This window comes from Dipodomys merriami, unplaced genomic scaffold (assembly GCF_024711535.1).
Source record: "Dipodomys merriami isolate MVZ:Mamm:240054 unplaced genomic scaffold, mDipMer1.0.p SCAF_492, whole genome shotgun sequence".
Taxonomy (NCBI): domain Eukaryota; kingdom Metazoa; phylum Chordata; class Mammalia; order Rodentia; family Heteromyidae; genus Dipodomys; species Dipodomys merriami.
The window spans coordinates 586,986-610,005 of record NW_027206060.1 but is presented as its reverse complement, the minus strand read 5'-3'; the positions used below and the strand labels follow the sequence as shown (position 1 = coordinate 610,005).

General features: G+C 39.6%; 1 pseudogene; it reads left to right on the top strand.

The window, feature by feature from the left end:
* The window catches only part of LOC138809336 (myelin protein zero-like protein 3 pseudogene), a 35,084-nt pseudogene extending 15,928 nt beyond the window's left edge, over nucleotides 1-19,156 (top strand).
* The last annotated feature ends 3,864 nt before the right edge of the window (nucleotides 19,157-23,020 follow it).

Here is a 23,020-nt window from a genome sequence, read left to right as displayed (position 1 = left end):
AGCCATTTAACCTGAGTTGGCCAAAGGGACATCAGTTAAAATGATAAAATACCAGTTTGAAAATGCCCCCTTTTCTAAACATTCACATAAAGAAAACTGGCCATCTTGCTGGATATACAGGATCTAATAAAGACACAATCTAAAATATTGTTCATAGGAGTGACACAATCCCACACAACCATTTTCAACCAAGGAACTAGAAGATTGAATCTTAGACGTTACTTAAACAATATTTACACAAAATATCAAGGTGAGAACATCCCAAAATGTAGATCCACAAATCAAATAAATTAAATAGCTTTATCCTTTTGTTTGAACTTGTTTATTGGTTTATTACACACGAAAGCCAAGTTTCCATGATTCTGTTTTTATACCCTAATGTAGAATGGAAACTCTTAATATAAAATTAAATGAACTTTACATTGACTGTTACAAAAATTCAAAATCTAATCTGTAGACTTCAGTTAGGCTGTCTGTATTAGGAAAGACAATATTAATCATTTAAAACAATGTTTACACATTAGTTTTTCTACATCAGAAGAATGCTTTCTTACTTTAAAACCTTAAAAAAATCATTGTTGGCTAAGTATTCATAGTCAAAATGCTCAAGACCAGAAGTGTTATAGATTTCAGGGTGAGACAATTAGTTTATACTTTGTAATTTGGACTATTCTCATGCATATTAGTGACTGAACATCCCTCTTTAAAATTTTAAAATTGGGGGTGGGAAGGTGGCTGAGTGTGGCTGGTGGCCTTGCATGCATGAGGCCTTGCGTTCGATTCCTCACCACCACATAAGCAAAAAGTAAAAAGCCACAAGTGGTGCTGTGGTCTAAGTGGTAAAGCAATAGCCTTGAGCTGGAGAGCTCAGGGACAGCATCCAGGCCCAGAGTTCAGGCCCCACATCCGGACCCCCCAAAAATTTTAAATTTTGAATTAAAATATTTTTTTTAGAAATGCAATCTGTGTTTTAAAGAGGGCAATGTAACTGGACTCTGGTTGCTGAAGCATGTAATTCTAGCTACTCAAAGGTCTGAGAATTTAGGATCACAAATTGAAGTCAGCTGGGGCAGGAAAGTCTGGGAGACTCTCATCTCCAAGAAATTAGCCAAAATAGTTGGTAGTGGAGATGTGACTTAAATGGTAGAACATTAGCCTTTAGCAAAAGAAGCTCATGGTCAGTGCCAAGATTTTCAGCTTAGAAGGATGACTCGCACACAATAAAATGGCATTGGGTTGTATTTGTTTTTTTTACAATTTTTTTATTTTGAAAATACCATACAGAGGGGTTAAAACTACATGAACAAGGTAATGAATACATTTCTTATTGAGCATTGTTGCCTTCTCCTTTGTTCCCCTTCTATCCCTTCACATTCCTTCCCCCCAAACGCCAAAGCTGTAAAGTTCGTTTTCTACATAACGTCTTGAACATCTCATTGTTGGAATGGGTCCACCTGCATACCTTTGTGAACAGTTTGATTTTTCCCTTCCCGTCCACAAATTATACCAACATCACATCCAATGAAAACAGGGTTATACCATGGGGGAGATACATACAAAGCAACAGAGAAATCTTCTTATAAATATGTTAGAAACAATACCAAGAAATAAAAACATTTGAGTCCTTATCTTGGATTGTATTTAAATTCCCAAGAGTATACTCAAAAATTAAGATATCTGGTTGAGTGGCTCAGGAGGATACAGCACTTGACTTACAAGATGAAGGTCCCAAATTCAAATTACAATACTACCCTTAGAAAGGCACCAACTCCTTCCTTGTTTCCTTAGGGAATTATTGTGCCATGGTATGGGAAGCCAGATGGGAGACAATCACCAGCTGCCTCATTGTAATATACCTTGATTCTCTGCAGCTGTAAGCTGCTGTCTCCATAGTAGTTTCCAGTGCAGTCAATGCTGTGCTCATCGTTTAGTATTTCCTAAAACTGAGATGGAAAGAGAAGTGTATTATGGCCTAGGACGTTAACTGCCCGAACAATGCATTTTAATGTAACTATAAGAAACGCATGTCCTGTTGACACTAATATATTTGTAAAAAATGATTACATTTTCTAAATTAAAAAAGCACAGAAATTGGTGGTATTTTAGTTTTGTTAATCTCTGTGATCTGGCTGAATAAAAGACCTCTACATTCTTCTATGAGTATTCCATCTTATATGACACCATATTCTGTTTAGATTCTATGATGAGAACGTGGACATATATGGAGATAATATTGCCGAAGCTGTATCTTTTTTTTTAATTTATTTTATTTTATTTTTTTTGTGAACATACTGTACAGAGGGGTTACAATTACATGGGCAGGATAATGCGTACATTTCTTATCAAGCATTGCAGCCTCCTCCTTTGTTTACCCTTCACGTCCCTTCCCAGCCACCCCCAAGCCTCTCCCCCCCCCCCCCCGCACCAACGTTGTAAAGCTCGTTTTCGACATTACAACTTGTATTTCTCATTGTTGTAACAGGTCCACCTGTATCCTTAAACGACATATTTTTCCCCATCTCCTACACAAATTATATTGGCATCAAATATTGTGTAAGCAGGGGTTATACTGTGAGGGAGGGACATACAAAGAAACAAAGAGATAATCTTATAAATGCATTAGAAACAAATGAATGAAAGAAAAAAGCATTAAAATACATATCTAAGGGTTCATTTTCCTCACATCACTTTATCTGACCTTTTCCGCTTGACTCATACATATACTAGATATTGCAAGTAAAGGAAACCATGGGACCTATGTTTCTTTGGGCCTGGGTTACTTCACTTAATATAATTTTTTCCAAGTTTTTCCATTTCCTAACAAATGGGGCAATGCCATTCTTTCTGATGGAGGCATAGAATTATATTGTGTACATATACCACATTTTCTTGATCCATTCATCTACTGAGGGTCATCTGGGTTGGTTCCATATCTTAGCTATGGTAAATAATGCTGCAGTAAACATAGTTGTGCTGGTAGCTTTAGTGTGGTCTTGTTTGTAAACATTTGGGTAAATGCCCAAAAGTGGGATTGCTTGGTCATAGGGCAGCTCTATGTGAAGTCTTTTGAGGAACCTCCATACTGCTTTCCAAAGTGGTTGAAAATGTTTACACTCCCACCAACAATGCAGTAAGGTTCCCTTCTGTCCACATCCCTTCCAGCATCTGTTGTTGTTAGAGTTCTTGATTTTTGCCATTCTAACTGGAGTGAGGTGGTATCTCAATGTTTTTCATTTGCATTTCTTTTATGGCTAGGGATGTTGAGCATTTCTTCATGTGTCTATTGGCCATCCGCCAAAGCAGTATCTTGAAGACTCAGCTAGAGGGGTCTCCAGAACTCCAAGGGTCCTCAGAGCATACACCAACAACCACTGATTTAGAGATCACCCAACTTAACGGAGCTGAAATGAGGCATGAGAACTCAGAGAAATTTCCATTAAGATGGAAGAACTGTTCTCAATTATTTGACACTCATCAGTTGGCAGAAAGGGAATCCTCCATATCTGTCAGCTCAAAGACACTGAATTCCTTTCATTCAAACCAGACCCAAAATGCATTATTCTCTTCCCAGGTTACTAAGTACAATGACTTGAATCTCAGGTAAGACTAAGTCATGCAAAGGATTTGAAACTACCCCAGCCTTACTTAAAAACCACACCCACCCGGGGCACACAAATTAGGGAAATTGGGGAAGCTATCTGGGGGACTTTATTTGCAGAAGGTTAGGGACCACTATGGAGCCCCACCTACCTCAGCCTAGCCAAGACCACCACTTTTTCCACCCTCCAACCCTGTGCTCTTCCTCCTCCTCCCCCTATTTGAGACTAGGATCCTAGGCCAATGCCATGCTCATCTTTGCGCCAATCTGGTTGCCACTCTGGCCTGCCTATATGTACACAATCTTCCTCATTGTGCAAGGCTATAGAAAAGTTGGATGTGTGTCCTCAGCAGTGTTACGCACAGAGGAAAACAGGTAGCATTGGGGAGCAGGAATCTGACACAGCCAACTCAGATCCCCATTTATACCTCTGGTGGTGGGGTGGACTTGATAGGCAGAGCCAGCAGGTGCTCCAAGTCAGTCTCCCTACTGCTGCGTAATCAGAGGGCACTACAAGTTGCCACCTAGCCCTGGCATCCAGCTGCCAGCTGCAAGTTCATTATCATTGCTGTCACTCTATTTGGAACCTCTTGTCACACTGCCATCCACCTCCCACCGTGATTCACAAGAGAGGCTGAACCCTGGAATCTAGGAAGCAAGAGGATAGGTTTCTTCTACACAAATTATTTGTGTGCCAGAAGCAAAGAACAAGCCTAACTTCCATTTCCTATTGGAGGGCCTAGAACTGAAGGGGCATTATTCAGCTGTGATAAAAAGAATAAGCACAAACTGTTGGATTCCGTGACTGATCCACTTTCCATTCTGGGAAGTCAGGGGCTTAGGGCCTTGCCTTCATACTCAGGTTTTCTTTTTCTTTTCTCTTAAAAGTAGCTTGCTTTAGCTGATTCAAAACTTTGGCAAAGTAGCAGGGTATAAAATTAACTCCCCAAAATCAATGGCTTGTCTTTATGCCAACAATGAGAAAAGTGTGGCTGAAATTAGGAAAGCAACTCCATTTGTAATAACCCCCTCAAAAATAAAATACCTAGGAATTAACTTAACAAAAGTAGTGAAGGACATCTATGATGAAAACTTAAAAATCTTGAAAAAGGAAATCAAAACAGAACTTAGAAAATGGCAAAACCTCCCATGCTTCTGGATTGGAAAGATTAACATCGTGAAAATGGCAATATTTTCCAAGGCTATCTAAAAATTCAATGCAATACCTATCAAAATCCCAACCACATTCTTCACGGAAATAGAAGAGGCAATCCAAAAATTCATATGGAACATTAAAAGACCCTGAATAGCAAAAACGCTCCTCAACGGAAAGAGCACTGCTGGAGGAATATCAATACCAAATTTGAAACTCTACTCTAAAGCCATAGCAATCAAAATAGCTTGGTACTGGCATAAGAACAGACCTCAGGACCAATGGAATAGAATTGAAAACCCAGAAATGAACCTACAGACCTATAGCCATCTAATCTTCGATAAGGGAGCTAAAAAAATAGAATGGAAGAAAGTCAGCCTCTTCAGTAAATGGTGCTGGCAAAATTGGATAACTACTTGTAGAAAATTAAAACTAGATCCTTATATATCACCCTGCACCAGAATCAACTCCAAATGGATCAAAGTCCTCAGTGTCAAAGCAGACACTCTGGAAACATTACAGGATGGAATAAGAGAAACCCTAGGTCTCCTTGACACAGGCCGAAATTTTCTTAATAGAGACCCAGAAACACAACAAATCAAAGAAAGGTTGGACAAATGGGATTACATGAAGTTGCAGAGCTTCTGCATGGCAAAGGACATACCTAGCAAGATCAATAGAAAGCCCACGGATTGGGAGAAGATCTTCACTAGCCATACAACAGACAAGGGTCTCATATCTAAAATATGCTTGCAACTCAAAAAATTAAATCCCCCAACAACAAATCCTCAAAGAAACAACTGCCCAATAAATAAGTGGGCTAATGACTTAAAGAGAAACTTCTCTGAAGAAGAAAGAAGGAGGGCCAATAGACACATGAAGAAATGTTCAACCTCCCTAGCCATAAAATAAATGCAAATCAAAACAACACTGAAATACCTCCTGACTCCAATTAGAATGGCAAAATTCAAGAACTCTAACAACAACAGATGCTGGAAGGGATGTGGACAGAAGGGAACCTTACTGCATTGTTGGTGGGAGTGTAAACATTTTCAACCACTTTGGAAAGCAGTATGGAGGTTCCTCAAAAGACTTCACATAGAGCTGCCCTATGACCCAGCAATCCCACTTTTGGGCATTTACCCAAATGTTTACAAACAAGACCACACTAAAGCTACCAGCACAACTATGTTTACTGCAGCATTATTTACCATAGCTAAGATATGGAACCAACCCAGATGACCCTCAATAGATGAATGGATCAAGAAAATGTGCTCTATATACACACTGAAATTCTATACCTCGATCAGAAAGAATGACATTGCACCATTTATTAGGAAATGGAAAGTCTTGGAAAAAATTATATTAAGTGAAGTAGCCAAGCACAAAGAAACATAGGTCCCATGGTTTCCCTTATTTGCAATATGTAGTATATGTATGAGTCAAGCCGAAAAGTTCAGATAATGTAATGTGAGGAAAATGAACCCTTATATATGTATTTTAATGTTTTTTCTTTCATTCATTTGTTTCTAATGCATTTAAAAGATTATCTCTTTGTTTCTTTGTATGTCCCTCCCCCACAGTATAACCCCTGCTTTCACTGTATTTGATGTCGGTATAATTTGTGGAGGAGATGGTGAAAAACAAGTTGTTTAAGGATACAGGTGGACCTGTTTCAACAATGAAAAGTACAAGTTGTCATGTCGAAAACGAAATTTACAACTTTGGTGCAGGGGGTGGGGGGAGGATTCGGTGGGAGGGCAGGGAGGAGGCTGGAAAGGGATGTGAAGGGTAAACAAAGGAGGAGGCTGCAATGCCTGGTAAAAAATGTACTCATTATCTTGCCCATGTAATTGTAACCCCTCTGTACAGTATGTTCACAAAAAATTTAAATTAAAATTAAGAAAAGTAGCTTGCTTTATTACTTGGGCCATAGGTCTACCACTGTCTAATTTTTGTTTCATTTGGCTTTTGCTCAGAGTGTGAAAACTCAGCTCCTGCTCATAGTATATTTTTGTTTAAGGCCCTCGTTGGGAAATTTTGTTGAGTTGGGGGTTGAAATTAATTCCTAGTGACTCTTTCTGAGGTTTATATTATTATTGTGACTAGGTGATTACATAAATTTCTCTTATCGCAGAGAATTGTGGAAAAGTAATATTTAGTTGAAGTCACAAATATATTTTAACCTTCACAAGGTAAATTGTCATTATCATGGTCTAAATTTTGTGAATTCTGTAAGCTTTGACAATACAATTCTATAAGCTTTGACAATACAATTATTTCTTCCAGGTGATATTTACATTTCTTTCCTTTTGCTTATTGTAAGATGTTCTGACTTTCGCTCTCATCCCTCCCATCTCTTTCTGAGGTTTTATTGATTTACTTAATTAATTGAAGGGTAGAAGGCTATACTACTTGAGCCACAGCTCAACTTTTGCCTTTTTTAAGTGGTTAAAATGAGGCAAGAGTCCCATGGGTAGTCAAGGACAGTAAAGAGAGGCTAGAAATTGGAGGATTATATTTCAAAGTCAGCCTTGTAAAGAAATTCCATGAGACTCTTATCTCCAGTCAAACACTAATAGGCAGAAGATAGTAGACCTGTAGCCATGAACAAAACACTTCATCTTTAAGTCCCTCAACTGAACACAGTGAAGCAAATTTCATGTACTTTCCTGCCCAACATGGCTTTCAACCATGATCTGCAGATTTCAGCGGCCTTAGCCTTCAGGATTATAACTGTGAGTCAACATTTAGAAATCTTTAATTACCTCTTCTTTCACCTTTTCAGTTATTTATTATTTCTTTTTTTTGTCATTTGTTCTTAGGCACTAGCTCTCATGCTCAGTTTTTCCTTTCCTCTTGAAAGTACCATGCTCTACAACTTTGACCACAGGTAAACTACAGGCTGTTTCTCTTTTTTGTAGCTCTTCTTCTAGGGCTCAAACTCAGGTAAATGTGACTGAGGTTCTTTTTGTTTGTTTGTTTGATTAATTGAGTGGTGGTTGTTAAGTCTTGAAATTAAGTCATGATGAGTCTCCTTGAGGTTTTATTTACCTTTACCTTAATGGTAGTTGGTTTCACTACTTGAACCATAGCTCAACTTCTGCATCTTTTGTGGTTAATAGGAGATTAAAATATCAATAGCAAGCCAAGAGCATTACAGAGAGGACTGAAATTTGAGAATCATGGTTCAAAGCCAGTCTTGCGCAACAAAGTCAATGAGACAATTATATCTAATAAGCACCAACACGTAGGAAGAAGTAGACCTCCAGCAATGAGCAAAGCATAGCAAGTTCAAGCCTCAGTATTGAACACAGTAAAATGTCTCCTGCCCAGGCTGGTTTTGAACCACTGTCCTCAGAACAGGTAGGATTACAATTTTTATTTAGAAAGCTTCAATATCCTCCTTTTTGCACCTTTTCATTTATTTGATTGTCTCTTCCTCCTTTTTGAAAGTTCATGTCTTTTATTATTAGGGCATACCCATTTAGGCTCAGTAATTAATTAATTAATTGATTGATTGATTTTGTCAATTGTAGGGCTTGAACTCAGTGCCTACGCACCGGCCTTCAGGGACAAAGCAGGCACACTACCACTTTCAGCCACAGTGCCACTTCTACTTAGTTGGACAAAACAGTCACCAGGGGACTTTTCAGCCTAGGCTGGCTTCCAATTGTCATCTTCAGATCTAAGCTTCCTGAGTAGCGAGGATTACACACATGAGCCAGAGGCACCTGGCTTGTTTTTTAGATCAAAACTAACAAGCTCTACATTTAGGCCACACTAGTTCACTGACTTCACTGTCCATGAGAGTTTTGGCTTTTTTTTAATTGTGAAAATTCTGTACAGAGGGGTTACAATTACTTGAGCAAGGTAATGAGTACATTTTTTATCAAGCATTGTTGCCTCCTCTGTTTCCCCTTCCCATTTTTTCCCATCCCCCCCACACCCCCCGCCCCACGCGAAAGTTGTAAAGTTCGTTTTTTGACATAACATCTTGTACATCTCATTGTTGCAATGGGTCCACCTGTATCCCTATTTAAACAATTTTCTCCCTTCCCCTCAACAAATTATAACATCATCACATACAGTGAAACAGGGTAATACCATGGGGAAGGGACATGCAAAGCAACAAAGAAATCATCTTATAAATATGTTAAGAAAAATAGCAAGAAAGAAAAACCATTTGAATCATTTTTTTTTTTTGCTCAAAGCTAGCACGAACAAAAACTCTACTCTTGAGGGTTTTTTTTTTGAGGGGGAGCGGGCAGAGGCTTGAATTCAAGGCCTACTTACTCTCGCTGAGGATTGTTTTGTTTTTGGTATTTTGTTTTTCATTTCAAAGCTAGCATGCTCTACTATTTGAGCCGTAGCTTAACTTCAATCTTTTATTTTTTGGTGGTTAATAGGAAATAAGAGTCCCATGGAAACCAATAGCACTACACAGTATCCTAAAATCTAAGGATTACAGTTTAAAGCCAGTCTGGGCTTTGAAAGCCCATCAGTCTAATCTCCAATTAACCACATGAGACGGTAAGTAGTAGTTTTAAACTTGAGCAAAAAATCTCAAGTTCTAGCCCATGCCTAGCACACTCAAGTTAGTTGGGCTTTCCTGCCCAGGCAGGCTTCGAACTGTGATCCCTAGATTTCAGATTGGATTAAAGGTATGCGTCTATATTTTAAAAACTCATTGACTCTTTTCTTCTTCACATACATTCACTTGTTTATTTGTTGGTTCTCTGGCTTGTTTTGAGGGCCTCACCAATCTTGCTGAAGGATAGCATGCTCTAAAACAGTTGCACTTTGGTTCAGTTTTTGGTTTTGGTGGTTAGCTGGAAGTAAGTATAGAGATTAACATAGGGTCCTGAATTGTGCTGATTGTGATTCAACGTCAGGAGCAAGGAAAGTTCATGAGACTGTTATCTCAAATTAACCTCCAAAAGATCAGAAATGGTCAAAAAATACTTGTAGTTCATATCCCAGAAAGGCACATACACACTCATGCACACACACACACACATACACACACGCACACAATGGTCTTTCCTGTCCTGGCTGGCTTGGAATGGTGATCCTCAATTTCAGTGTTTTGAGTAGGTAGAATTACAAGTGTGATCCACCAGATTCTTGGTCATTTTATCATTTTTAGTAGACTCTTTGTGCTCTCTTCCACTTTTAAAAAAATTATTTTGTGGTTTTCTTAGTGCTACATCTGTTTTTCACTTAGCTTTTTTTATGCTCAAGGTTGCTGCTGTACCACTTCAGCCACAGCTCAACTTCTGACTTTTTGCTGATTAGTTGGAGATAAGACGCTCATAGATTTTCCTGTCCAGGCTGACTGTGAACTGCAGTCCTCAGATTTAAGGATACTGTGTAGTTCCCTTGGCTTCCTGTGGGACACCGTCCTATTTACCACCAAAAGAAAAGTATGTGGGGCAGAAGTTGATCTGTGGTTCAAATAAGAGAGCCTGCTATCCCTGAATTAAAAAAAAAATACTTGTAAGTCTAATTCGGCTACTAATTGTACACACTGCTTGTTCTATTCAAATAAAAATGAAACAGAAACAACTTATGCACAGTGACCAGGTAATAAGGATTCCTGACTGATAACCAGAAACGAATTCCTAAACTCATCTCCTATAGCCTTTTTTAGATAAAATTGGTCATTTGTGTAAGCTGAGGAGAGATTAAAGAACAAGACTTTACAGGCCAGTTACACAGGACTTGGGAATCAGGATCCATTGGTAAAGCTTTTCAGAGAATGACTAAAAACACACTCTTCACCATTCCAAATGGTTCTTCCTTCTGTGCAAGGGAAAGAGAGGTGAGAAGGAATAAATATGGAAAAAGTAAGAAGCATCAAACAAGGTAAATAATGTTAACTTTATTAGATAAAGTAAAACATAGGTGTACAGGGTACAATCCAGAAAAGGACATGTCACCTCTGTGTGGATCCCAGTTAATTTAGTTAATAAAATTAATCGATGGTAAGGAGTAAAACCTTCTATTGATTTACAGAAAGGAGGTATATGGTGAGCAAGTCAATTTAATAACCTCAAGGATTTTGAACACAAAGGAGTGAAAGTTTTGGACTCTGCTTGAGCAACAGGAAGGAACAGAGCTGAGGAGGACTGAGATGTGCAGACATTGCCCAAGAAAGACATCAAGTGTTCTTATGAATGCTGGTTTCCAGGGGCCCATGCCTGTAATCCTAGCTACTCAGTAGGCTTAGATCTGAGGATTGTGGTTTGAAGTCATTTGGGATAAGAAAGTTTGTAAGCTTTTTATCTTTTACAGTTCAAGAATATTCTTATTTGATGCTAATTGTAACCCAAGGCAGTGCAATTGGATACCAAGCTGAAGAATATTAGAAAATACACAGACAAGTGTAGACAAAACGAACAAAATCAATGAGGACCCAGGGTACCAAGGCTCAATGGCACCTGGGCTCCAGGTCACACAAGCAATCATATTTATTTGAATTCACACTGGGAAGGTTACCATGGATACATGCAAAAATGAAGCATCAATATTACAATCAGAGCCACCACAGTGAGTAACACTGGTTCCCTTATTGTTTTGAGAAAGGAGACTTCTCTTTTATCTCCCAGGTTTCAAGGCCTTTAAAGCACTATGGAAAGGGCAATAGTTTAACCCTCTCCGGAGCTCTGTTTTAACCCTTCCATGGCCAGATATCATCTTTCAGAGTACTATTGAGGTGATGTTCAACCTCTCAAAACTTTTCTAGATTCAACAAATCAGCTTGAGTCCAATACACATATTAATATTAGTAGCATGTATTACAAACACAGTAAAAAGAGAAAAAATAATATTAGACCTTTAAACAGAAATAACTGACTGCATTCTTTTATCCGGTACAAGAAATTTAACACTGTTGTCTAAGTCTCTAATAACACTTTTTTTAGATATAACTTCACGGCTTTCATAAAACCTCCTACATAGTCCTTAGAGTGTCTTTTTGACTCCCATTTTTATATGTTACATTTGCATAGTAGTATAGTATGTCATCTTTAAAATCATATCACCTCATAATTAAAGTTTATCGTGTAAGTAAGTACTTGTGATACTCCAATAAAATATCACAAAAGTTGGAAATGGAGCTATGGCTTAAGAGCTATAGTGCAAGTCTTGAGCCAAAGAAGCTCAGGGGCAGTGTCCAGGCCCAAAGTTTAAGCCCTAGTTTCCACACATACACATCCCCCAATCCATCACCCAGACACACAATCAGATGATAATGTCTATCAAGTTCTTCCTTAGGATGATCTTGATGATGTCAGCAACTGTATCAAGTTTCTATCTCTCTTCCATGCATTTGTGGTAGTAGACAGCAGAGTCACTCTAATATAACATGTGCCTAAGACTTGTCCATGAGCAAAAGCAGTTATGTAACATATCCATCACAATGTCCAGCTCTCTTGATAGTAGATCTGCCCATCTTGGGACTTGATGGGACCCATGTACTCTTCAACTGGCTTTCCCATCCTCGGTGCCAACTGCTTCAATGTTTCACCATCCACACCAAAGAGGCTTTCAAAACCCCTCCCAAATTATCTGAATCCTGGATGCCTGCGATGTCACGAAGACACTCTGTGGGTATTCCCCTCTCTGACAGGCCATTTTAACTCCTATGCTCTCCTCACAGTTGTAGGCAATGGTCTCTGAGGGACTTCAGTGCCAAATCTTCGAGAGATTTAGTTTCATTGTTTCCATAAGCTCTGGGAAATCATGCAGTAAAGGGTCCAGGTTAGAAACATAGGGGTATACATACCTCCTCATTCTGGAGGTTTTCATGTATGTTCTCTTGGCCATTGAACAGAAGTGGGGTCTCTAAAAGGAAACTTGTATGGTGATCTTTCTGCTTTGGTCCATACAACAAAGAACCACTTTCCCATCCCTTCAATGATTTTGACAAGCTCCATGTGATTCATGCTGAACTGCTTTCAATGCTGTATCAATGTAGAGGTCACAACTGGATGTTGTGTGGATAGCTGTCCATGCTTGATCCTGAGTTCCCTTGACATGCAGGGACCAAAACTCCATGTTGGGAAAGTGAGAGCATGATTAGCTGGCTTATATCTGTGTAGTCTGAATGACACCAGTAGGCATTGAGGCCTCCTCTTTATGTCCAAGTACCCTCAGCATATTGATAAAGATTGACACACCATGGCAAGTCTTCACAAAAAAATTCTGACCTGGTCCTGGGCATTATCTCAAGCATCTCACCCACTTCTAGCAACTTCCCTTCTTTCAAGGTCTTGCCAATTCTCCTCTTTGTGTTCTCAGGTAAAATACTGCTGTCAGTGAGTAAAGAGCAGAGGACAAGGAAGCAGGTACTCTAGAGAAAGTAAATACTGAAACCTCTTCCATGGTGAGAAGATAATTAAACCTGCAACTATAGAATAGCAAAGGAGTTAAGATGGTTATGCACACAGTTTGTGCACAAAAATGCCAGACCTAGAATGCCGTGTTCAGAGTTTCAGTCCATAATCGTCTGTAACAAAGGCATCACAGTTACAGATAAACCAAGTTCATAATGTCTTTTCTTGCACTCAGGAAATGGACACTATCCCTGAAGTTTATTTTTTCCCCTCAAGGCTACTACTTCACCACTGGAACCACAATTCTACTTCTAGTTTTTTGGACATAATTGGAAATAGAATTCGTACAGGCTTTCCTGCCCAAGTTGGCTTCAATCACTGATCCTCAACCTCATGAATAGCTAGGATTAGAGGATTGGCCATTGAGCCTGGCAACAACTCTCTTCCTTTTTATTTCTTTTGCTTTGTTCCTTTTTTCCAGTTATGGGCCTGAATTCTAGGCTTTGGCACTGTCCCTCATCTCTTCAGCTGAAGGCTAGTCTCAACCACTTGAGCCACAGCGTGATTTCCAGCATAGTTTCTGCTTAAGTGGTAATGAGCAATTGAATCCAGGGCCTTATGCATGCAAGGCAAGCACTCTACCACTGAGCCACCTTCCCAGCCTCATCTTTCCTTTTCTTAAAAAAATATTATTAGGAAGATGATGTTCAGAGGAATAACAGTTAAGTCAGTTAAACAGTTGTCAGGTAAAGAATCCATTTTGGGGGGACAATTACACCCCTTTACTGTTTCTCAGTTTATACCTTTGTGGCTTTTTTCTGGTTAACTGGAGATAAGAATCTTGCAGACTTTGCTTCCCAGGGTGATTTTGAACCGTGATCCTCAGATATCAGTCTGCTAATGAGTTAGGATTACAGGCTTGAATCTGAAAGACAAGAAGACTGTTCTGAATGTTGTCCTATATTGGTTATAGGGCTGTGGGCCTGAATGGACTTATGCAGTGAATGCCAGGCAGATCAGTCATCTGGAAGCATGTGTCCCTACTTAACCCTGACTGACTCTCAGAACAGATAGGTGATGCTTTCAGGGCAAGAACCAGTTTGTACCAGCTCAACAGAAGTCCTCACTATATAGGTCTTATTCAACAACTATTGGGTTGCTTATATTATCAAGACATTTTCTTTCTTAAGAACTTTTTCATTGTAAGATTGCAATAACTACAGATTCATAATGGTCAAGGAATACATGTCTGCTATCAGCTTTAATACCAAAGCCACATAGCTGCTACAAATCATGTTTTATTGATCTTATAATAGTTCTTGAATATTAGTCTTTATTAGTAATTATATTATTAATATAAGTATTAAAGTTCTTCAAACATATTTCTCTTATTAAATGAATCCTTACAGTGACATTGAAAGCATCTTCTGGAGCAGCATTGGAAAAGATACTTGGATAATACTAAGAATGAAGGATGAGAAGTGTGAAAAACAGAACTAAGAGAATTACCAGTGTGACTGGGAAACATCTTCTACAGAGCAGAATCCCAGATTTCTGGAAACATATCATGTGAGAACAGGGCTTCAAACAGTACATGTGACCATATGGGTGAGCCTCAATGTTGCCACATAGATGTTATTCTTATTCCTATATGAAAGTCTCATGTTCGATGGGCTTTCACAACCCCAGATTTATGAAATTTTGCTGCCTTCTTTCCTTCCATATTACTTCATACTTTGCTATTGAGTGTAATTATTCTTTCAAAACATGAAAACTCAACACCATCTCTTGGACTGAGGCAATTCCTGTCTCCCTATGAATAGATCTGTTATTTAAGAGGCTTCCTTGGGCTGGGTAGGTGGCTCAGTGGTAGAGCACATGCCTTGCATGCTTGAGGCCATGGGTTCGATTCCTCAGCACCACATAAGCAGAAAAATGCCAGAAGTGGCGCTGTGGTTCAAGTGGTATAGTGCTAGCCTTGAGCTGAAGAGCTGAGGAACAGCACCCATGCCCAGAGTTCAGGCCCCACAACCGGACAACCCCCCCCCCCAAAAAAAAGAGGCTTCTTGACAGGTGCCAGTGCATCCCTTCTTTAATACTAGCTTTTCAGGAGGCTGGGATCTGAAGGTCACAGTTGAAGCCTGCCTGGGTAGGAAAGTCCATCAGATTCTCATCTCCAATCAATTACCAAAAAAGTCAAAAGTGGAGCTATGGCTGAGGTGGTAGAACACTAGGCTGGAGCAAAAAATGCATAAGGACAGGCAGCACCCAGCCTGAGCCTGAGCCCCAGACCAGCCTTCAGGCACACACACACACACACACACACACACACACACACACACACACACACACACACACACACACACACACACACACACAAGTGGCTTTCTGCCAGACATGTCATGTGGGCCCATGAAATGTTTGGAGACGCCTCTTCAAATGGACTTGCCCTTGTATTTATTCAGTAATGTGGAAATTGACTCTCAGTCACCTATAGGTCCATTGGTTCAGGATTTTTACTTTGCATCCCACTTCCTTTGCTAGTTTTTTGAGGTGAGTCTTGTAGCTCACACAGATGTCAATACACTTCAAGATGCTGCTAACTGTCTCAGGGTCTGCATTGACACTACACATGGAAAAAGAAAACATGACCTGAGAGCCTCTGCTTACTCTGAGGACCAGCTATCCAAGCAACGGCAGCTTCCTATGAATGCAAACTGGAATCCAGGCTCAGGTTGTTCACAACAGACAGATGTGAGTTGTGTAAGGCTTGAATTGTTCTAAGGAATAGCAGAGAATTGAGGAAGGCAGAGGAACTGGGAAAAGACAATCTACCTTCCCATGTTTCCTTGCAGTTCCTGGTCCACATTATATCCTTTGCTAATTGTTCTGCTGTGTGTGTGTGTGTGTGTGTGTGTGTGTGTGTGTGTGTGTGTGTGTGTGTGTGTGTGTGTGTGTGTTTGAGAGTGTCAGTGAATGTTTGCACGTGTACAGTGGTTCTGGGCCTTGAATTAAGGGGCTGGACACTGGGAAGGCAGGGTGAATATGAGCAAGTACATCATATGTGTGTGTGGAAGTAACTCCATCAAACCTCTGAGTGTGCAACTAGTAATGAAAGTGAAAAAATGATTAAGCAATGCTCAAAATCCTCCATAAGCTATTTAGAAATAACTTTAAAAAAGGGTCAGGAAGCATAGTTGCTAGGGGATATGAAAACATCTGTAGTTAAAACTGTGGGATTATTCAAGCAAGGTGCTGGTGGCTCATGCTTGTACTCCTAGATATTCAAGAGGCTGAGATCTAAGGATCATTATTTGAAACCTGCCCAGGCTGAAAAGTTATCACATTCTATATAAGATATACTACTCAGAATAAGCTCAAATGGGGCTTAAGCAGTAGAGTGCCCAAATTCAAACCACAAGACTGGCAGAAAAAAAAAGAAATAGTCCAAACTTAAGATGTCTAAGGAGTTTTAGACTAAATGTCGTATATAAACAAGGTACTATATTTTGGGGCTCATTTGTTGTTGTTGTTTTAAATATATCATGTATATTCTTCCTCCTACAATATATCCCCTTTTGACTTTGACTTGACTTTGTTACCGTGCACCTTGTATATACATTTTTCTAATTTAGGGAGGGGAACCAAAATAACAAAAATGCTGAAACAAGGACACAGGATGACCCATTGCAACAATGATATCCATAGGACAGTATGTTAGAAATGAATTTTACAACTTTGGGTGGGGAAGGGTGGAGGAGAAGGTAAGGGATAGTAGAAAAAAACAAGGGAAGGGGTAACAATGCTTGACCAGAAATGTACTCATTGCCTTATTCATGTAACTGTAGCCTTTCTATAGAATCTTCACAATAAAATAAGATTTAGAAAATGAAAAATATCTAGTTACAGCTAAAGTACGAAAGGAAAAATCCTTTCATTCATTTGCCTGTGGCAACAGAAATTAGAAATACACAGTCAATAGATATTTATTGCAAACCCCACACAGATTCATGCCCATGGCTACTTCACCCTCCTTGTCTTCAGGGGAAAATCAGGAGGAATCAGTACAAGCTTCCTATCCAATAGCAGTCTACTCAATTCCTGTACCAAGACTGCCATCTGTAGTGCATCAGATGGAAAAAGTTATCATTCCTTCCAAAAGCGTCTCAAATGAGCCCTATAAACCATAGCCTCCAACTGTCCTGATTTAACTCTTATTTCCTTTCCCAAGCTACAAATACATATAAACTTGTGGAGGGCTCTACAGAGATGGACAATGACCTATAAAACATATACTGTTTCACACCTGTAGAAAATTAAAACTAGACCCTTATAAAGCACACTGCACAAGAATCAACTCCAAAGGGATCAAAGACCTCAGAGCCCAAGCAGATACCCTGAAAACATTACAGGAAGGAAAAGGAGAAACTCCAGGGCTCATGGCACTTGCCAAAAGTTTCTTAATAAAGACCCAGAAACACATAAAATCAAAGAAAGGTTGGACAAATGAGATTGCATGAAACTGCAGACCTTCTGCACGACCAAGGACATAGCTATCAAGATCAAGAGAAAGCCCAACGATTTGGAGAAGATCTTCACTAGGCTTACAATGGACAAGGATCTCATATCTAACATATAATTAGACCTCAAAAAATTAAATCCTCCAAAAACAAATCCTCAAAGAAACAACTGCCTGATAAATAAGTGGGCTAAAGACTTAAAGAGAAAGGTCTGAAGAGGAAATAGGAATGGACAATAGACACATGAAAAAATGCTCAAATTCTTTAGCCATAAAAGAAATGAAAATCAAGACAATGTTGAGATTCCACCTCACCCCAGTTTGAATGGCTATAAGCAACAAATTTAATAATAACTTATGCTGGAGGGGATGTGGTCAAAGGGAACGTCCTGCATTGTTGGGGGGAGTGTAAACTTGTTCAACCACTTTGGAAAGGAGTATATTAAAACTACCAGCACAACCATGTTTATTGCAGCATTATTTACCAAAGCTAAGATATGGAACCAACCAGATGCCCCTCAGTATATGAATGGATCAAGAAAATATACACAATGGAATTCCATGCCTCCATCAGAAAGAATTAGGCAGATACCTGAGGAGCAGCCGGGATGCCGCTGATCAGAGCCGCTTGAGGCTAGGGCTGCACCTTCTCTGCCCTGATAGGCATCCTACTCTTGCAGGATTAGTGCAGCTTTTGACCTACCAGGTTATGTTGGAGAAAATGTCAAGTTGAGATGTACCTTCAAGTCATCTTCATATGTCACTGACAAACTGACCATAGACTGTAAGTACCGTCCTCCCAGCAGCAGTCGCACAAAATCTGTATTTCACTATCAGTCTTTCCAGTACCCAACCACAGCAGGCACTTTTCAGGATCAGATCTCTTGGGCTGGAAATGTATACAAAGGGGATACATCCATAAGCATAAGCAACCCTAACCTGATAGACAATAATGTTGCGACCACCTCGACCAGCAAGGAAGACATGACCCGGGATTCTTCTCAAAGCAGTTTATTCGGGAACCTCATCTGCAAGCTTCTCCTTCCCCGCACCCGCACTCCGGTTATAAGCCTCCTGGATGGCCAATCCCGAGGTGCCATGCGGCATATAAAAATAGGGTCACAAATACAGAAGCAAGCCAGTAGCCAAGCCATAGCCATATAAGGAGTTGTTATTCACAGAGAGCACTCGCCATCGGGAAGGCGGAAGGCGGAAGCCAGTGCCATCTTTGGTCTGGCCCCTGCAGCTCTCCACACAATAGGACATTCAGCTGTTCTGTGAAGAATCTCCCAGATGTGCACCATGACATCCCCCTGATGGAACTAACAATCACAGAAAGGGGTTTTGATACCATGCTGTCCTCTGTGGCCCTTCTTTCTATTCTTGTTTTCATTCCCTCAGCAGTAGTTATTGTTCTGATGCTTGTGAGAATATCAAGGAAGGCTGCAGAGATGAAAAAGCAGAGAAAGTCTGGCTATAAGAAGAAGTCTTGGAGTTCCAGGAAGATGGCAGAGGAGAAACTGGAGGTTAAACAAGCTCTCCCATAGAAAGCAGTTTTAGTGTTCCAGTGAACAGACCTAAGTCAGAGAATCACAAGTGTGCCATCACAGTACAGAGAGTTAGGCCAGAGAAGGAAAATCCTGGCAAGGAGACAGATCTGAGCACTTGCCAGCATTTGCGGCTATGGCTGTGGCTGCAGCAGCTGCAGCCATAGCCGCCATACCTGCAACACAGAGAGTCCGGGATGAAAGAGCCAGATGCGGCAAGTGAGCAGATTCTATTCAACACCAGCAAGAACCGACAAGGAGAAGACATCTTCATCCTGCAGTTAGCAGACCAGAGACAGCCCAGGAACCAAGACTCGGCGTGAGTAGAAGCCTGACGTCCTCACTCCTTCTCAGAGAGCAGAGGAGGGAAGCCACCTCTCATCCCCCACTACTGGAGATCTCCATCTTTGATACTGACAAGGGCCTGGCTGAGCTGCTAGCTCCAAATCAGGCCTTGGAAGAAAACTGGAGTCATTTAGGAGCTCACAAGAACCTAACCTGACGTGCCAGACTCAGCTCAACCCAGGGAAAAGTCACCCGGCTCAGGCTGCCAGGCCCAGGAGTGGCTTTCTTCACTAGGAAACAGAGCAACAGTCTGTCCATCCCTTTAGCAGCCTCTACAATCAATTGAAAGTCAGTAAACATAAATCCTGAGAATGGCTCCAGGCTGGGCTCTGTGAGTGTCTCAGGAGCTAACCCCTCAGGGAAAATCTACTTTTTGCTGAAAGGCCTCCACTCTACCCAGAACCTAGCCTCATCACAGCATCTCCAAAGTAGAGGAACAAGCCATCTCCCTCTTGTGATACTCAAAACAGATTTCCTTCCCATTGAACAAGACTGGGAGAAGGATCACAAAATCCTGGGTAAAGCAGAGCATTTTTGTGCCTTCTCAAACAAACTGACTTAAGAAACCAACCAAGCCACAGGAAAATAAAACACCACAAGAAGACCAGAGACTCCAACAAGAGGCTGGTTATGGACACAAGGGAAATACAGGACTTTCCTAACCCTACCCAAAAAAATCAAAAAAAAAATTTTTAACTTTCATAAGTTTTTTTTCTAAAACTTCTTTTAATTCTTACCTTTAAAAAATTGTTTTCTAGTAACTTTTTTTCTCCCTCTTATAATTTTTATTTTAGGGGTATATGTGTGTGTGCATGTTTTCTTTCTTTTTAAAAAAAAACATTTATTTTTTTGTTTTTTGTTTAGCTCTATTTAACTTTTAATCTTTTTTTCTTCCTCATTCTTTTCACCTTTTTGTCTCTTTCATTCTTCTTTGTATGACTTAATTGCTGTTCTGCACATCCTCAGATTACTTGTAGTTGATTATTAGATCTTATCCCCCACAGAGTACACAATTAATCAAGAAATATATTCATCAATTCAAAACCTCTTAGACTTACATTCTTTAATAGCAGTACTATTTATACCTATATAATATTTTAATTTTTTTATTTTTAAGTTTTTCACGTCTCCTTTATATCCCTCCACTTCTCTAATTATATCCTCACTCTTCTCTGAATATTTCGTTTTTATATTTGCATAATTTTTAAGCATTGCACTTTTTAATTTTTAAATTTTGCTTTTCTATTTTTTCGTGTCTCTTTTTTTCTCTTTCTCTTTCTTCTTTTTTTATCTCTCTCTATTTTCATACTATCCAACCTATTTCCCGCTTTGAGATTTTGATTTAGTTAAGTTAATTCTCCCTGTGCCTTCCCACATCCCTCGATTCCTATTTTTACCCACATATCTCCCTAAACCTAATAATTTCTGGTTTGCCAAATTCTTCTTTGCTGTTCATAGCCCATTAATATATAGTTGTTTGATGTTGAAGAGATATATCTGTTGAATTAGATTGTATCTGCAGAATTTGGACAGTGCAACTACAAATTTTGGGTGATGCTTGTCTTAAGATAGTGTTCTAGCACCAAACTGGTGTTACTTTCATCCAAAATGGGCAGAGTAAGCCAGAAAAACACAAGAAAAAAGACAACTGTGGGTATCTTAACTCCCACTCATAATAATCAGGGGACAGAACAGATAATGCAATCCAGAGGAGAGTTCCCAAATAGCTCTACAAACACTGCTGGTAAACATGGTAAATGAACAAAGGACTCTATATGGCCATGAAAAGGAGAGAGAGGAGGCAAACCAAAGGTTAATACAGGAAAAGATTGAAAACTTGCAAAGACTTTCTATGAATGTGATAGGGAGAGAGAAGGGGCAAACCAAAGGTTAATACAGGAATATCATGAGCGTGAGGAAGCTACTCAAAAACTGATACAGGAATTGCTTGATCAGGTTGAGATCACTCAAAGAGAAAGGCAGGAATGGCGTGAGCAGGCTGAGAACACTCAAAGAGAACTACAGGAATGGCGTGAACGTGAGAAGCTAAGCAAAGAGTAATACAGGAATTGAGAGAGCAAAATGAGAATGCACAAAGATCACTAAAGGCATTGTTGGAATCCATTAACAAAGAGCTGAATGAGATCGGGGAGACCACAAAGGGAATACTAAACGGAACCCAACAGAAGGAATGGGAGTCCAAGGAAACCATAACCAATCAACTAAGTGATTTGAGAATAAACACTGAACACCAAATTAAGGAAGTAAAGAAGTACATTCAAGATGTAAAACAAAGCTGCAAGAAAAATTTGAAGCCATGAAAGCTGACCAATTACAAGGAAAATAAATAAAAAAGAAAGTCGAAACTCTTGACAGCAGGTTAGACCATGCAGAAGATCAAATCTCGGGGATTGAAGACAGCCTAGATATTACAGAGAAAGAACATACAACCATCCAAGATAAGTGTAAGAAATATGATAGATCTATTCAAAACTTGGAAGACACCATCAGAAGGCCTAATCTGAGGATAATGTGTGTAGAGGAGCACCTAGAAACAGAAGTTAATGGTTAGGAAATTTATTTAACAAGATCCTAGCAGAGAACTTCCCAATCATGCAAAAAGATAGGCCTATTCAGATACAAGAGACTTTGAGAACTCCAAATAGAACAGACCAGAATAGGACATCACACCGTCACATTATAATCCACACAGGATCAATTCAGACCAAAGAAAAGATCGTTAAAGTTGTCACCGAGTAAAGATCAATCACCTATAAAGAAAAACCAATGAGAATCACCTCAGATTTCTCAGCATAGACAATCAAAGCAAGAAGAGCCTTGAATGATGTATGCCATGCCCTAAAGACAAACAACTATCAACCAAGAATACTGTACCCAGCTAAACTGTCCTTCCTAACTGAAAATAAAATACAAACCTTCCATAACAAAGAAAAATTTAAACAATATATTTGCACCAAACCAGCCCGGCAAAAATTCTTGAAGATGTGCTGCACTTAGAAAACAAACAAGACCACAGCAAAGGCCAAGAATCCTCACCCAAACTGAGAATGCAAGGAACATAGGAAGAACGCAGTGGATCAGCCCCAAAGAAGGTGGATTAAATGGCAGGAACTCCCAAATACCTCTCATTCCTATCTTTCAACATTAATGGACTTAACTCTCCAATTAAGTGACATAGACTGTCTAGTTGAACTAAAAAGCAAGATGCTACTATCTGCTGCCTTCAGGAGTCACATTTTGCCCATAAAAACACACACATTTTCAATGTGAAAGGGTGGAACAAAATCTACCAAGCAAACGGCCCCCATAAACAGGGAGGAGTTGCGATTCTAATAGATAAAATAGACTTCAAATTCAAATTCGTGAGAAGAGAAAAAGAAGGTCGCTACATACTAATAAAGGGATCTCTCCTTCAGGAGGATATTACAATTCTAAATATCTATTCGCCAAACAACAGAGAACTCAAATTTATTCAAGAAACACTACTTTCTCTAAAAT